The sequence below is a fragment of the Silene latifolia genome, chromosome Y (assembly GCF_048544455.1).
Source record: "Silene latifolia isolate original U9 population chromosome Y, ASM4854445v1, whole genome shotgun sequence".
Lineage (NCBI taxonomy): Eukaryota > Viridiplantae > Streptophyta > Magnoliopsida > Caryophyllales > Caryophyllaceae > Silene > Silene latifolia.
Genome location: NC_133538.1, coordinates 161691544 through 161708485, shown reverse-complemented (window position 1 = coordinate 161708485; position 16942 = coordinate 161691544).

The following is a 16942-nucleotide window of genomic DNA, read 5'->3' as shown; positions in this document are numbered from 1 at the left end:
TTAAAAGATCGAGGAACTTAAAGCCCATTGTGTTTAGGTTTTGGAAGAAGATGTTACGTATATGTCCTATATAACGTAACCTAGATCATCAGTTTATACATCAAGTCTTTTATTCAGAATTTTTACATCAAGTTTTAGCATTAAGTTTTCATTCAAGTTCTTTATCGAATAGTTAGGGTTTGGGATTATTGTGAGCATCGGAATTTCGGTTCTTATTAATCAATCTTTCCCCTGCAATTCGGTATTCTCCTGTTTACTTTCGAGTTCATTTATTTTGCTAATAGATTAGAATTGCTAGTAGATTCCGGAAACCATCTTCATTATTGCATGTTAATTGCTTCCTTTCCTGTTTTAAGCATGAATTCAATAGCTAGTTTTATCGTTTATGTTATTGTTTCTACCCTTAGCATGAGTAGCTAAATCTATAGTGCTGGGATGTAGGGGAATTGTAGCATAGGCGGCATTAGATTGAACACGGACTGAACCCGCGTGTCAGTCGATCGATTGACATTGTTGGTCGATCGACTGACCTTGTAAGGTTATCCTTCGTTTTAATTGTTCTTAATCTTGTATTTAACAAATCGAATGCATGCGACCAGTTAGATACCTTTTTTGGTGACCCATTAGATCGAAAGATAGGGAGGTTATTAGACCGTCAATTAAATCGACTAGACTGTGCTAAGATCGAAAGATAGGTATAGTTTAGACCATTAGTCACTTTTCGGGACGAGAGTTAGTATTAGTGACATTAGGGAACTATAGCGAGATCGAGAGATGCTATTTGTTAAGAGTGGACCGAGAGGACCTCTTTATTTCCCGCCTTACCTGTGTTTGATTCAGACCGACTTAGTTTGCTGCCGCCGAAGCTATAATGACCCGACCATCCTAGTACCCTTCTTTTATCTGTTTAAATCTTTCATTTAGTTTATTGCCTTTATTTACTATTAGCTATAGATCAATTCAAACCAACCCCCATAATTGTTACTTTTGACTGATCATAAATCAACTAGAGTTTACAACTGCCTCCTTGTGGTTCGACCCTGTTACCACTAGCCTAGGTTAGTCTTAATAGGAGATTATAAATTTTATCTTTGGTACTCACAACGACGGGTATCAAATTTTGCGCCTTGAATTCTTGGGAGGCAATAGTCCTAACTTTAGTTGTTTTTATTTTTAGTCTTTCTTAGTTTAAGGGACATCCGTTCCTTAAACTTGTCTTATATTCTTTTGTAGTTTCTTCTTATGCGCAGGTCACAGGGTGGAGAATTAGTACCGTTGAACCCTGAGCTTGAGAGATCCTTGCGCGAGTTGAGGCGAACACGAAGAGTATTACCGACAGAGGAAGAGCTGAGTACTCTGTCAAGCTATCACGAGAACGATCTGTTCGAAGAAGACCCATGATCTTCACCGTTTCCACTTCTTCACCGAGATTACTTTCTCCGGAAATTCCCGGTCATGGCCGAGGAAGCAAGTATAGCTAGTTTTTCGAGCCAACAGTGACAATTTATACAAGGGGTTCGAACCACGGGAGATGCTGGAAATTCGAACCAAAGCCCGCTTACATTACTATGGTCGAGAGAAATCGGTTTGGGGAGCTGCAAATGAAGATGCAGCAAGGCATATGGAGACCTTTATTGACTCATCGCTTGCTCCATACCCCCACCACCGTGGCGTGACCCAGGATCAAATCAAAGAGACCATGTTCATCTTCTCTCTTCGTGATCTTTGCAAGGGAGTGGTATAGAGATTTGGACCGGACCGCTCAAGAGATCACTGATTGGAATACATTGGCATTAGCGTTCTACAAGAAGTACTTCTCTGCTTCAAGGACAATCGCTATTAGAGCTCAAATCACGGGCTTTAAACAAGGGCCAGATGAGAATTTCCACGAGGCATGGGTCCGATTCAAGAAGTTAGTGCGAACCATACCGCACCATGGGTTTGAAAAGTGGAGTTTGTGCAATCATTTTTACAATGGGTTGTACAACGATCAGAGGGCCATTTTGGATCTTTGCGACCAATGGAAGATTCGCTGAAAATCTGGGAGCAACCAAGGGGTGGAAGATCATTGACGACCTAGCTACCCACAAGGCCGAATATGGGAATTCGAGAGGGAACCAGAGGAGAGCTGCTGAATCCTCTTCTGTTGCTGCACTTGAGGCTCTCACCGCGAGATTTGACAAGTATGAGCTAGGAGGAGCTTCTAAAGGTGGGATATACCAAGTCAATCTTTGTGTCGGACGGTCCCTTCGTGCTCGTGAAAGGTGTGGAGTTGAGGGCCATGTTTGAAAAATTGCCCCCCCTTTGAATCTTGTCGCCTTTCAACACTATAGGCGGACAAACACCTACTACGAGCCACCGCATCCGAACTTGAGTTGGAGAAGCCAAAATGTCCAAAATCCAACCCAACATCCGCCACAAAGAAGAGCTGACCATATGTCCCGCCTCATCAAAAGCAACAAAGAGCAGCGTGAAGCCTCCTTATGTGCCGCAGCAGCAACAATCACAAAACTCTGAGTTCTCCGAGCTTAAGAATCTGTTGCTAAAGGAGTCCCAAGCAAGAGAGGCCGGGATGAAGTTACTAGAGAGCCAAATTGCTCAACTGGCTAGTAAAAGTAACACTCGAGCTCCCGGACACTTACCCACTCAACCCGAACAAAAGGAGACCCTAAATGCCATCACTTTGAGGAGCGGGTCCACCCTTGATGGTCCTGCCATGATTGAGGATCTTTGTTGAGAAAGATGAGCCGGAAACAAGTCAAGAGAAAGCTTCAACGAACAAATCAAAGAAAAGACGTTTGCTGGGCATTTGATCGATCGATGAAGTACCTAGTCGATCGATCGAAACACGGGTTCCAGGAGCTTCGAACGCGGCAACCTTGGTCGATCGATCGAGGATGTTGGTCGATCGACCAAAATCACTCGCTGATGTTGAAGAATTTCGTCCTTTAATGCCAAATAATCTACGAGACCACTTGTTTCGGGGAACCACCGTCCCGAAAAGTTTGGGGGCAGACCCGAATGCTGATGGGTAAGTCCCGGCTCCGAAGTTCGATCCAATGACGGTCAATGGTTCTCATTTGAGACGGTCTGAGGAGGGGTCTAGCTTCAAAAAAGAAAAGGTGACAGACTTTCAGCCTAAGTCCAAGGATACCGGCACACGCGACTTAGAGGAGAGGGCTAAGGTACTCCTTACAGCCCCATATCCGGAGAGACTCGTGCCGACGAAGGAACAGGTATCTTTCAAGAATTTGAGAAAGTTATTCGTAGCTTAAATGTTCGGTACCCTTCCTTGAGTTAGTTAACCAAGTGCCAGCATACACTAAATTTATGAAACAGTTATTGTCAAAGAAAAAATCTCTTGAACATGTTCACATTGTTGCGTTAACTAAAGAGTCTTGCTCCTACTTGTCTCACATCGCCCCATAAATTAGAAGACCCGGGCAGTTTTTCAGTTCCTTGCAGCATAGGTACCTTTTCTATCGAAAAGGCATTATGTGACTTAGGAGCTAGCATAAGTGTCATGCCCTTGAGTCTAGCTAGAAAGCTTAAGTTGACCAGGTTTGCAATAACTGAGATGACAGTTCAGATGGCTGACCGATCTGCGGTCGAGCCTATAGGAGTCCTAGAGGACATACCCGTCCAGATAGGGAAGTTTTTATTCCCTGTTGACTTTGTTGTCCTTGACATGCCTGAGGATGACCATATTCCCATTATTTTGGGTAGGCCATTTCTGCACACTGCTGGTGCAGTTATTGATGTCGGTCTAGGAACCTTGACCTTCAAAGTTGGGAAACATTCTATCATTTTTGCCCAACCTGCTAAAAAGAAGGACGCCATGTGGCCTGTTACTTGTAATACGGTCTCTGAAAAGAGATCGTACTTTGTGCTTCCTGAATCAACTGTCCCTATTACTACTCTTTGTGTTAACCCCTCCGCCCCGGATTGGGAGCAAGAAGGAGGAAGAATCTTCTATTTTAGATAATGCGGGGAGCTTGTTTGGGAAGGAAGAGCGTTGGATGCTCCAATCGCGACAAAGCCTATCATTCAAAGAGGAGGTCTTGGATGCCTAAGCTATGGGACTGATGAGGAAGTGGAAGATGAGCCAGCCAAGGTGAGATGGGCCGATCTCGGATTCCGACAATTCCGAGGGAGTCCTTGATTGGGGAGGTGACGAAGCTGATCAGCTGAGCTCTCCGACTGTTGAAACTAAGAAGGGTGCAACCGATAAGATGACCACCATTGAGGCTACCTCTAGTAGCCAGAAGTCGACGAAGTGGGCCATACCGTGGTCCTTATTAATCAACTACTAGTTGATCATGCTCGTTATAAACTTCATTCTTTTTGCTTTGTTAAGACATTTTTATTGCTTTTGTGTGCGCGAAACTTCGCTTTTATTCTTTTTGCTTAGGATTTTTAAGCACTTTAGACTTTGCCATGGGTTTTGCGCAATTTTTGGGCGCGTATTATTGTGCTTTTGCAGGTATCTAGAGCTTGTTAGCTCAAATCATTGAGCAATTACGAAGAAATAAGACGCGCAGACTGCGAATGATGTTTTGATCGATCGACCGGCACCATTGGTCGATCGACTGAATTGCGGGTTTACAGAGCTACTGTTCATGCCCATATGGTCGATCGACTTACCTTCTTGGTCGATCGACCCCGCGCTACTATATTCGTTTACGACCTCTCCCCTGCTGTGTTTGGTCGATATGCGGACCTAAGGGAGTCTTCTACTCCACTCTATTTTCCGTCGAATTATCTATTTCTTCTATTTGTCTCATTTGTGCACAACTTTTACGTTTCAAAATTGTTTCCTTCGGTCTTATGCGTGGTTTTCAATTGCCTTTTCAGGTCTTTATCGGTAGCATGCTAGCTCTTTGAAACCTCCTAGCTAATCTTTGGTTTGGGGAGGTTTCCTTTTTCTGCGCTTAAAGTCTTGTGAGTTCCATATCTTTCCTTTGTGTCTTGCTTATTTACTTTATCGCAAATTCCCATTTCTCCTTTCTTTCATTACATGATTTTGCACAATGGGGACATTGTGCGATTTGGTTTGGGGAAGGGTTTTGCGCCGCACTTCATTCATTTGTTTGCATTCACGTTTACTTTTTGTTTTGCATTGTTTATTTCATTTCTTTCATATATACAAAATTTCAAAAAATTGAAAAAATTTCAAAAAAATTCCCATAATATGCACGTTTATTTTAGCATATAGGTCGAGTCGGAACGGTAGTATTTCAAGGATGATATCGCATTTGCACCTGTTCTGCCTGAGCCTTGCTTAATTAACATGTTATTAGTAGAATCATATATGCATAGTCTACGAGTTTTCGTTAAGTTATCTTGCTGAACTTGAGACTTGACTTTAATAATTGGCAAACTACATCATATTTCTGAGTTATTAGAGCCTATAACTGGTGACATTCATGACCAGTTTATTTAGGAATGTGAGTAGTACTCCTTATGAGACATGTTTCCTTAATTTGCATAATTATGAATTTGATCTACTTAATACCAATATGCATTCGGTCTGTGGTTTGTTGACACATGTGGTAGAGGTTTCCTTTTCTCATTTTACCCATAAGCTTCACACTGCCAAAAATATCCTTTTTGTCCTATTTACTACATCTTACACATAGCCTGCCTTTGTCAAGCTAGTAGCCTAGTTTTTGGGATTGTTACTCGTTTCTGGTAGCATTTGCTCTTATGAGATTTTGTTGGGAGAATGAAAAAAAAAAGAGTAAAGAAAGAAACAAAAAGAAAAAAAAAGATGAAGAAAAATGATTCGGAAAAAGAAAAGAAAAACATGTCCTGTACTGTTCAAAGCAGTCGATCGACTGCTCCCTTCGGTCGATCGACTGAAGATCGTGAAAGAAGAGAAAATCAATTCGCATACCTTATACCTTATCTTTTGGCGATTTTTGCTCCCATATTTTATTCTTATTTTATGGGGAGTTAGTTGATTACTTTTACATCTGGAGATTGTGAGTTTGTGCTTGCTATAGCACCGTGTTGTTTGCCTATGAGCAAGAAGTTGGATTTTGCCATTTGGTTCCGTTCTGGTACTAGCTTGATCACCTGTACCCCCACTTTACCATAAAATGTTTTGCCCCTTCTTACCCATACCTCACATATCCCATATTTACCTCGGCATGTGTCTTTGTTCATCTGTTTGGTTGGAATGCATATGTACGGTCATAGAGGTCATCTTCATAATTTATTGCTGGCATGTCTTCATAGGTCGTAGTTAGGTGAGAGTCTCTACAAAATTAATTCTTTCTATCTTACATATATATCACTTGCGCTTATTGAGTGATTTGAGCGACCCGCGAGAGTCCAATCTGATAAGTCTCTATAGTCAACGGTTCAAAGACATGTTTTTAACGACTTTATAATTCGTTTGCATGATTCACATTACTAATTGATTGTTGGTTGTGCATTAAATTGGTTTGGGCTTAACAGTTTGCATTTCGCTCACGAGATCGAACTCGTTCCATTAGGTCATTAGATCGAGTCTAGTTCTTGCTTGGGGACAAGCAAGGTTTGGTTTGGGGAGATTTGATGCGTGTCTAAAATATGATGTTTCACACTTTATTCTACACGCATTTCAGAGCTCAAATGTGCAATATATGCCAATATTTCTCTATTTTCCTCTACTTTCGTGTTTTTGTACGTTATTGCGGAAATGTGAAGAATTCAACGGAAATCAAGCCAAATCCATCCCCGAGTAATCGCATTGCAAATGACGTAAAGGAATTGCTTAAGGAACGAGCTTGGTGCGCGATCCAAGGCCCAAAGACGAATCCACGAGAATAAAGCGATCAACTAGCAGCTCAAGCGATCGATCGACTAGACCCATCGATCGATCGACCAACTATCGGGATCCGAAGCTACTGTTTTGAGATCCGTCGATCGACCTCCCCGCTTAGTCGATCGACCACATCGCTTTCCAGACGAGAATTAAAAGATCGAGGAACTTAAAGCCCATTTTGTTTAGGTTTTGGAAGAAGATGTTACGTATATGTCCTATATAACGTAACCTAGATCATCGATTTATACATCAAGTCTTTTATTCAGAATTTTTACATCAAGTTTTAGCATTAAGTTTTCATTCAAGTTCTTTATCGAATAGTTAGGGTTTGGGATTATTGTGAGCATCGGAATTTCGGTTCTTATTAATCAATCTTTCCCCTGCAATTCGGTATTCTCCCTGTTTACTTTCAGTTCATTTATTTTGCTAATAGATTAGAATTGCTAGTAGATTCCCGAAACCATCTTCATTATTGCATGTTAATTGCTTCCTTTCCTGTTTTAAGCATGAATTAAAGTAGCTAGTTTTATCGTTTATGTTATTGTTTCTACCCTTAGCATGAGTAGCTAAATCTATAGTCTTTGGGATGTAGGGGAATTGTAGCATAGGCGGCATTAGATTGAACACGGACTGAACCCGCGTGTCAGTCGATCGATTGACATTGTTGGTCGATCGACTGACCTTGTAAGGTTATCCTTCGTTTTAATTGTTCTTAATCTTGTATTTAACAAATCGAATGCATGCGACCAGTTAGATACCTTTTTTGTGTTTGACCCATTAGATCGAAAGATAGGGGAGGTTATTAGACCGTCAATTAAATCGACTAGGCGTGCTAAGATCGAAAGATAGGTATAGTTTAGACCATTAGTCACTTTTCGGGACGAGAGTTAGTATTAGTGACATTAGGGAACTATAGCGAGATCGAGAGATGCTATTTGTTAAGAGTGGACCGAGAGGACCTCTTTATTTCCCGCCTTACCTGTGTTTGATTCAGACCGACTTAGTTTGCTGCCGCCGAAGCTATAATGACCCGACCATCCTAGTACCCTTCTTTTATCTGTTTAAATCTTTCATTTAGTTTATTGCCTTTATTTACTATTAGCTATAGATCAATTCAAACCAACCCCCATAATTGTTACTTTTGACTGATCATAAATCAACTAGAGTTTACAACTGCCTCCTTGTGGTTCGACCCTGTTACCACTAGCCTAGGTTAGTCTTAATAGGAGATTATAAATTTTATCTTTGGTACTCACAACGACGGGTATCAATCAAAAAGGGGGAATTTGTTGGACCATATAGATATATGATTAAGTTTTGATAATGACAAGTGTGTGCTTCGTTTTATATATACTCTTGCTCGTAATCATTTGTTTAGTCTTTGTTAGATTGACTTAGGTTTAAAAGTTTAGCAAGTAATGTTATAGCGTCCTTGGCTATAACATTGAAGATTTGTGAAGCATCGTTCAAGTAATGTTATAGCAGCTTGAGCTATAACATTGAAGATTCTTAAAGCGTCATAGTAACTGTAACAAGTTTCAAGTATGGTGATCACTCAAGCAAAAGGCTCGATCAAGTCTATAACAAGCTCAAGATGAAGAGCTTATGATCAAGATAAAGAGAAGATCCTTTACTTAAGATCTCCAGGAAGATTAGCTAGTATAGGTCTTCATCTAGTAACGGTATCTTAAGAAGAAATATTGGGAAAGTAAAGTTATAGCTATTTCACCTATAACTTTACTTACCAGACTTAAGGTTATAGCTATTTCTACTATAACTTTGAGTAGCAATTTTATGGCACGATTTTAATAGTTTTAAAATCATTTTCAAAAGATAAAATTCTTCAAATGTGTTTCAAAATCATGTGTGTATATGCGAGAGATGAAATATGGGTTGTTATAATGAATAATTTGCACTTCTCTATAGGTTAGTAAAACGGCTTATGGGTCGTCATGCTACCTAGGGTTTGATAGATTATTTGACCTAACCCTAATCCAAGTAGTGGATTTTCAACCTAGCTGGACACGGCCAAGGGTTCGGCCGCACGGCCTTGAGCCGTCTTGGTTTTGTGAGTCCTCTAGTACAAGTAACCTATCCAGTTAAATCTAATAATATTTTTACAAGATATTCTCATATCTTAAATATATATTTGATTTAATTTGTTTACTTATCTGAAAATCATAGAGATTAAATTATGGTAAGATAAGATCTACTTTTATCTAATTTGCTAAAGTCAAATTATCTCATGGGTTAAATTAAGGAAGAGATAAGATTTATTTCTTGCGAAATAATCTATCTATCTCATGGCATCCATTAGGGTTTCGATCTAAACCCTAATCTTCCTCTCTACTATAAATACACATGATAGTTGTTCATTGAAAACAAGCTTTTCAAAATACAAAATTCCTTGCAAACAATTTTGAGTTTATTTCTAATCAGTTATTTTATTGTTTTGCATTTGAAAATCTTTACGAAAAGTCATGCTCTTCAATTTGCATATTATTTTTAAGGTTACATTATAAGATAATAGTACTTCATATTGTTTCTTACTCGTTCAACTGTGTGAACACTTAGAAGAACAATCAAGTACTTTCTTAGTAACTTAAGATAGTCAATTCGAATACCTAGTGATATTCAAATTGATTTATAACTAGAGTTAGTTATACGAGTTGGGTTTGATAATTTTGTAATCCGGGGAAAGGTACTAAAATTATTAATCGAGAATAGTGGACGTAGGCTTCGACGTGTGAAGCTGAACCACTTCAAAACAGTGTGTCTTTGCAGTTTTCGTTTCTGTTTATTTCATTACGTTCACAATCACTTAGTTAATTAATTAAAGTTTAATCAATAAACTTTAAGTAATTAATTGCATTGACATAAAATAAAAAGTGGGCATAAGTTTTTAAATACTCAATTCAGCCCCCCCCCCCCCCGAGTATTTCGGTTGTGATAGATAGACTCTTCATACTTAGAGAAGATCATGATTGTTAGACATTACATTGATTAGAAGGAATTAAGCGATTCATAAAGTTTGAATGAATGGAGACATGGTATATGCATTAGCCAAGCTTTTATTGCACTTTGATAAGTTAAAATATACACTTTAGATTATGAGATATGAAGTGGTAATATGGTATTGACTATTCATATATGATAATCGCATTTATCGTTTGAGTTTTTTTAAACTCATCCATTACTTTGTTATATTCTAATGGGTTGTTGAGACAATATTGAACCCCATTAAAGTGAACTGGATTAACATAGTATTGGCCCCTGGTTACTTACATGAGGTGATGTCTCCAAGTAACTAGAGTGTGAGTCGATTGATGGCTAGTTCAAAAGCCATAGAGTCATAAGGGATGACTAGTTGATCACATAGGCAGAATGTATGGGACACTCTATCGAGCAGTGACCGCTTATAGAGTTCTGGCAATTTTTATATAACCTGGTCGTGGCGAGAGCTACTATAGTATTCTTTTGAGTCAATTCTTAGACTAAAGACTGTTCGCCCAAGGTGGCACGGTTTCTAAGTGACTTTGATTTTTGCTCTACCACTTTCGTAACTGAAGTCAAATGGGCATCTTTTGGGTCATGATGAGTTGTGGCTATTCAAAGGGAATAGTGCGATAGGAATTGTCTACCCCTTGTCAGGGTTATTTAAAATCTCAAGGCCACTCGAGGAGTAGTGAACTGAAAATGCGTCGCCACGCTCGGAAGGTATCTACGGTAGATAATTCTGGTCGGACAGTTACTCTCCAGATCGAGGAAACCACTCTAAATATGATCAAATACAAGTACGACCTGCAAGACACCTTGCATTGAGTGGGAGATGACGTAATAGGACAAGAGAATTGGTGACGCACACTTGTCTCGAACAAGTGGGAGATTGTTGGAGTAAGTGTTCTCAACAATAGTGCGATCACATTAATAAATCTCATATCAGAATACGTAAGGGATAATTCAATTATATAGTCAACTGATCAACATTAATCGGTAATGATTGACTAACTAAAGTTTGACATTACTGTCCTTTGATGGTGGTGATCAGTTGATCCCTTAAGGTCACACCTATAGGACAATTCCCTTAATAGTTTAATTAATTAATTGTATAACGATACAGATTAATTAATTCCTTAAAATTGAACAATTTATGATAGTGAGTGAGAATATATATATATATATATATATATATATATATATATATATATATATATATATATATATATATATATATATATATCTTATTGTAATTTGATTAAATAAGATTCTTTTTAGTAATTAAAATATTTTTAGTACTAAAATTGATTATTGTTTATGAAACAATTGAGATAAGAATGAATAGTTAATTATAATTACAAAATGTTGTGAATTATATTAACTTGGCCAATTTTATACACAAATAGTTATGAATTACTAGTAAATTTGTTATTTGTAATTTATTTATTTATTTTTTATGACGAGGGGGTTGAATCCCCCCCGGCCCATGCATTCCCGCACCACCACATGGACCATGTAAGCCACCCCTTTCGGGGGCTGTAGTGGCCAAGTGATCATCGCCCCAGCTGGTACTTGAACCCGGGATCTCTCAACATCTGCATTTCTGCATGCTTCAAGGTTTAACTCGACCACTGGACTAACACCATTTGTAATTTAATTAATTCATATGATGATATTTAATTGTTAAATATGCATTAAATTGATTAATAACATGTTACTTGCTACATGTGACATATTGTATGACAATGTTACAATTGACAAACATAAAATGGATGTCCATTTTATGGGTGGTCCGAAATTGGAGGGTTTTGGGTTAGTGGGTGTTTTTATTTTAATTGTTAAATTAAGACACAATCATAACCTAAAATACTAGCCTTACACACCTATTATTTTGAGAAGAGAAAAAGAGAAAGTGGAAGCCAACATTGGCTTTGGGACACCTCCCCACCCGGCTCCCCTTCTCAATTAAGAGAAAAACGTTCTCATTTTTCTCTTATGCAATATTAACATTCTTACATTATTCTCTCATCTCTCTAAAATTGTTTTAGACAAAAAATTTGTTCATTCTATTATTAAATAAAAACATTACTAGAAGTAGTAATAAATTATATAGAATACTCCCTCCTATTCATTTTAACCTTCCCCTTTCAAAATGACACGCAAATTAAGGGTAGGATTATTTTATTGTAAAGTATTGTGGTGGTGTAAGGTAATTGGAGAGAGGAAAGGTATTATTGTGGGGTAAGATGATTAAAATAAGTATTGTTGTGGGGTAAGGTGATTAAAATAAGATAAAGTATGAGTATTGTGGGGTATTGTTGTGGGGTAAGGTGATTAAAATAAGTATAAAACTTTACTAAATAATGAAAGGGGGAAAGTTATATGAATAGATGAAAAAGGAAAGGGGGAAGGTTAAAATGAATAGGAGGGAGTATATTTTAAGGATTACTACTAGTATAATCTAGTTAATTATATTAGTAGTTTTAAGGGTTTGTTTTAGGTGCAACAAGAGGAGAATCTCTACACTTGAGATTTGGTTTGGAGGATCATCCATAATCTTTTAGCTCAAGAACAAGTAAGGAAGGTGTCCTTATTTGTGCCCAAAGTTTCGAACCATTTACAATGTAAGGAAACTCGATTTTCTTTCTTATTTCATTATTTTGTTATGCATGCAACTAGATCTAGCATCACTAAATTAATGAGTTAATTTATACAATACTAGAAGAGTCTAATAGGGGTTTATGAAACTTTCACAAACAAACAATGACGATATAATGTCGGGCTATTCTTATTTTACCAACTTTGTTGTACACGATGATTCAAATCAACACATTTAATCACCTTCATGCTTCTTAATACTCGCCTAATATGTGCCTGAAATAATGTTGTATATGCATGAAATAACGCTGTTTGTGCCTGAAATAACGCTGTACGTGCGTTAAAAAATGTTCTATGTGCATGAAATAATGGTACCAGGAAAACTCCTGTTTTATATCCTCTAAATCAAAATAAAATTTTTGTCTTCCCCTGCTCAGCTCAACAATTCGAAAATTAGACGATACTAGTCAAAAAATCGAGAAAACTCACTTTAAAAAGTGTTACAATCCTCTTAATCCAAAACACTGTGGGAAATAATCTGTATACTTCCTTTTATATTGAAGGATTATAACGAATTTAACAGTGATGATTAATAGTCATAAACAAAATACATAAACAAAGTATAAAGGATTCAGAATTAACCTTCAGTCCTAGCCAAATTGGCCTAAGAACAATATCAAAACTGTTATTCGCCTATCAGTTGCACCCAAGACGATATGAGATATGCCCTATTGATTGTGCTAGAATCGATCAAAATTTTTCTGTAAAATTTAGTTGTGTTGTGTTTTTTTCTGATGAGAGAGGAGGCTAGGTCAAGAAAAAGAATTAGAGTAGAATAATTCTCTCCCTTTCTTTCTTATACTGACCGAATTATGGAGTCAATTAGGAAAGAATAATTCTTTCCTAATTTCGGCCTAACTGACCGAAATAAGGAGTATATTCTCCTTATTTTTGGTCTTTCCAAAAATATATAAAATGTGTTGAATTGTCATCTAGTGAGGATCGAACCCATGATCTCTTGGTATGTGTACCCTCACTATTACCACTATGACACATTCATCTTGTTGATATTAAATATAACTGATTATATTTAATTATGAATTAACAGATTAATTCGTCCAAGCTAACATTACATATATTTAATTAAATATAACTTATTATATTTAATTTACGAATTGACAGTTAATTCGTCTCAACTGATATTATTTAATTTTTATTAAATAATTATCTCATCAACACATTGACTAACTTTTTAGTCATTTTGGGCATCAATGTGATTATATTTCTATAAGCACATTTCTCAAACACATCCTATAGGTGTGACCTTTAGGGACCAGTTGATCACCGCCATCTGTATGATAATAACGTCAAACTTTCTAGCAAGCCAACCGTTATTAGGTAAACGTTAATCAACTGATTAAATATACGAAGTATACCCTTGTGAGCCTGTAAGAGATTTATAAATGTTATCACACTAATTTGTGGAGGTCACAAGCTCCAACAAACTCCCACTTGTCCTCACAAGTGTATGTGCGATAACCGATTCTCATATCCTATAAAATTTCTCCCACTCAATGTAAAAAAATTTGCAAATCCGAATTCACAAAGGTCGTAATTTACAAGCGATCAATATCAAGAGTGGTTTCCCCGACTAGAGAGTAACTTAACTGATAAACGAATCAACGTTCGAGCATGGCCATGCATTTTAGTTACAACTCCTCGAGTGGCCCTGGGAAATAACTATACCTGATAAGGGTTGGATATTTTCCTCAACTCGAATCCTGCAGATGTAAGCATAGTATGAAATGACCCAGAAAAAATCTACTTAGCCTCCAGTTACGGCAGACCGTGAGAAAGAAACCAAAGTCACCCAAAAACTGCCTTAATCTCAAGAGACAGTCAATAGTCAAAAGAATCGACTCTAGGAACACAATGGATGTCCTATCCACGACCTGGCACCGAATGTTTTAAACATTTAGGACTCCATTACGTTGTCACAAAAAGTTGTCCTACGAGGTATCGTCATAATCTCGCATCGTGATCGATCACCAACCGTTTGACTTATGGCTCGTTGAACCCACCATCAATCGACTGCACAATATAATAGCCGGAGTTACCAGCTCACATTGGCGATTACGGACCAAAACAAATATAATGTAATTCAGTTCACTTTGTGGCGTTCAAAGTTGTCAGTACAATCCACATGAAAACAAAATATTATATATAAGACGATGAAGTTATAAATAGTATATGAAAAAGATAATGTATCAAATCCATAATCAAGTACTACAACTCAGGAACATGTTTAATTCCCATGGAATTAACATGCCCTACATGCTTATCATAATTCAACGGTTTGGTGAGAGGATCCGCGATGTTATCATCCGTCGCAATCTTGTCAATCACTATCTCTTCTTGCTCCACGTAATCACGGATCAGGTGAGCTTTCCGAAGTACATGTCTAGATTTGTTGCTAGACTTTGGCTCCTTAGCCTGGAAGATGGCACCTCTATTGTCACAATAGATGGTGATCGGGTCATTCGAACTAGGAACTACCGAAAGCCCTTGTAAGAATTGACGCATCCATATCGCTTCCTTTGCTGCCTCCGAAGCGGCATAGTACTCGGATTCAGTAGTAGAATCTGCTACAACACTCTGTTTAGAACTCTTCCAGCTGACTGCAGCACCATTAAGAGTGAAGACGAACCCGGACTGAGATTTTGAATCATCTCGATCCGTTTGGAAGCTAGCATCTGCGTAACCGGTTGCGCATAGCTTAGTATCGCCTCCATAAGTCAATACCCAATCCTTAGTCCTCCGTAGGTACTTGAGGATATTTTTGACTGCTATCCAGTGTGTTTCACCTGGAGTCTTTTGGTACCGACTCGTCATACTCAATGCATATGCCACGTCTGGACGTGTGCATATCATGGCATACATGATCGATCCTATTGCAGATGCATAAGGAACACGACTCATGCGCTCTATCCCTTCAGGCGTCGTGGCGATCGAGACTTGCTCAACTGCATCCCAGTCGTCATAGGAAGGTTCCCCTTCTTAGAGTTGGTCATGCTGAACCTCTCAAGAACCTTATCCAAATAAGACTCCTGACTAAGTGATAACGTCCATCGTGATCTATCTCGGTAGATACGGATTCCCAAAATGCGTTGTGCCTCACCCAGATCTTTCATCTGGAAATGGTTCTTCAACCATTCTTTAACCGAAGATAGGAGAGGAATGTCATTCCCAATCAAGAGTATGTCATCGACATACAATATCAAGAATACAATCTTGCTCCCACTCGACTTGATATAAAGCATGGTTCCTCGACCGATCGAGTGAAGCCATACTCTTTTATCACTTGGTCGAAACGATGATTCCAACTCCGAGAAGCTTGCTTAAGTCCATAAATGGAACGCTTAAGCTTGCATACTTTCTTAGGATGCTCAGGATCTATGAAACCTTCGGGTTGCACCATGTACAACTCTTCCTCCAAATAACCGTTTAAGAAGGCGGTTTTCACATCCATTTGCCAAATTTCATAATCATGAAATGCGGCAATCGCTAAGATTATCCGAATGGAACGTAGCATGACTACAGGTGCAAAAATCTCATCATAATGCAATCCTTGCACTTGAGTGAAACCTTTTGCCACAAGTCGTGCCTTATAGATATCTGTTTGCGCGTCTACAGAACGCTTTATTTTGTAAAGCCATTTGCACTGTAGAGGTTTTACCTTATTAGGTAAATCAACTAGATCCCATACGTTATTCTCATACATGGAGTCCATCTCGGATTGCATGGCTTCAAGCCATAGCTTTGAGTCGGAACAGGCCATAGCACCTTTATAGGTTGCGGGTTCATTACTTTCCAGAAGTAAAACGTCATTCTCCTCGACCATACCAATGTATCTGTCCGGAGGATGAGAGTCTCTACCCGACCTCCTAGGTTCCTCAGGAATATTAACCGTATCATCAGTTGAAGGTACAGCTTCCTCCATCTGTTCCTCGGTTGTTGGTTCTGGAATCTCCGACAGCTCGAAGGTTCTATTACTTGACTTGTTCTCGAGAAATTCTTTCTCTAAGAACGTCGCACTAGCCGCAACAAAAACTCGATGTTCGGTAGGCGAATAGAAGTAATGACCAAAAGTTCTTTTTGGATAACCTATAAAGTATGTCTTGACCAATCGCGGGCCGAGCTTATCCTCGTGTCTCCACTTGACATAAGCCTCGCAGCCCCAAACCCGAATAAAGGACAAGTTGGGGACCGTTCCCTTCCACATTTCATATAAAGTCTTGTCGACAGCTTTAGACGGACTTTGGTTAAGTATAAGAGCGGCTGACAAAAGAGCATAACCCCATAATGAATCAGGCACTACCGTGTGACTCATCATGGATCGAACCATATCAAGTAAGGTTCGATTTCTCCGTTCGGACACACCATTCAATTGAGGTGTTCCAGGTGGAGTTAACTGCAAAACGATTCCACAGTCTTTCAGGTGTTGATCAAACTCATTTGAAAGATATTCACCACCCC